Source organism: Wasmannia auropunctata, unplaced genomic scaffold (genome assembly GCF_000956235.1).
Source record: "Wasmannia auropunctata unplaced genomic scaffold, wasmannia.A_1.0 LD336029.1, whole genome shotgun sequence".
In the NCBI taxonomy this organism is placed as follows: domain Eukaryota; kingdom Metazoa; phylum Arthropoda; class Insecta; order Hymenoptera; family Formicidae; genus Wasmannia; species Wasmannia auropunctata.
The window spans coordinates 9,882-10,942 of NW_012026861.1; the positions used below are offsets into that span (position 1 = coordinate 9,882).

The 1,061-nt window shown below is 32.7% G+C and overlaps 1 protein-coding gene across 3 annotated transcripts in view; it reads right to left on the bottom strand.

The window, feature by feature from the left end:
• The window catches only part of LOC105452551 (transient receptor potential cation channel protein painless-like), a 10,060-nt gene that overhangs the window by 3,658 nt on the left and 5,341 nt on the right, over positions 1-1,061 (bottom strand). The window lies entirely within an intron of this gene.

Sequence of the window (1,061 nt, forward strand, 5' to 3'; positions counted from 1 at the left end):
GACTCAGTGTGCGTGCGTGCGTGCGTGCGTGCGTGCGTGCGTGCGTGCGTGCGTGCGTGGCCGGGCGTGCGTGCGGGCGTGCGCGTGTGCGTGCGCGTGTGCGTGCGCGTGCGCGTGCGCGTGTGCGTGTGCGTGTGCGTGTGCGTGTGTGTGTGTATTGCAATATTGATGTAGTAACATGATGATAATAACGATGTTTATTATTGCAATATGTGTATATACATATATATATACGTATATATATGCATTTTTATACAAAATTTTCTTTTATGCTGAAGCCTATAAGGTCCCTTACGGAAAAGACCGACTGCCGAGGTATTACTGGCTACTACATAGAAATATCACACGAAACTACTGGAAATATTATTGGAAATCACATAGACGTATTACTGACAATTACACAGAAGTATTACTGCTGTGTGTGATTTTTTCGCACTACTGCCGAAATGTATTACTGCCTAAATATTATTGCCACTAATATTTAGGCAGTAATATTTGAATATGGATATGCGCTGTAATGTCGAGAAATAAATTATTGAAAAAAAAATTTATTTTTTTTGTATTTTATTATTACATGTTATTTTTAGAGTGTAATTTGTGAGTTATTCCGCATTTTATTAATTACAATTTATACGCAATTTATTAATTTTTGGAAACATTGAGATTCGAACCTGAGAATCCTAGAACAACAGACTTGTACCCAAACACTGAGCTAATGATACTTTGTACAATGGACTTATTTCCATTACATATTCTATGCTTCTGACAATGAGTTTTCTGTCTAAACAAATACTGTAGAAACTGATTGAAATAAGAATGTATATAAACAACAAATAAAATAATCTATATTTTTTACAAATACATCGAGGTGTTTAAATATTAAAAAAATATATATATATATTATTGTACAGTATATATTATACAGAGTATATATATATACGCATGCATGCTTTTTTATATTACACTGTTATTTATTTCAGTATATTGCCATAAAAAATTTCAACATTCTTTGAAAATTAAAAAAATTGCAGGAAAGATGTTTATAAATTTAAAAAATTAAA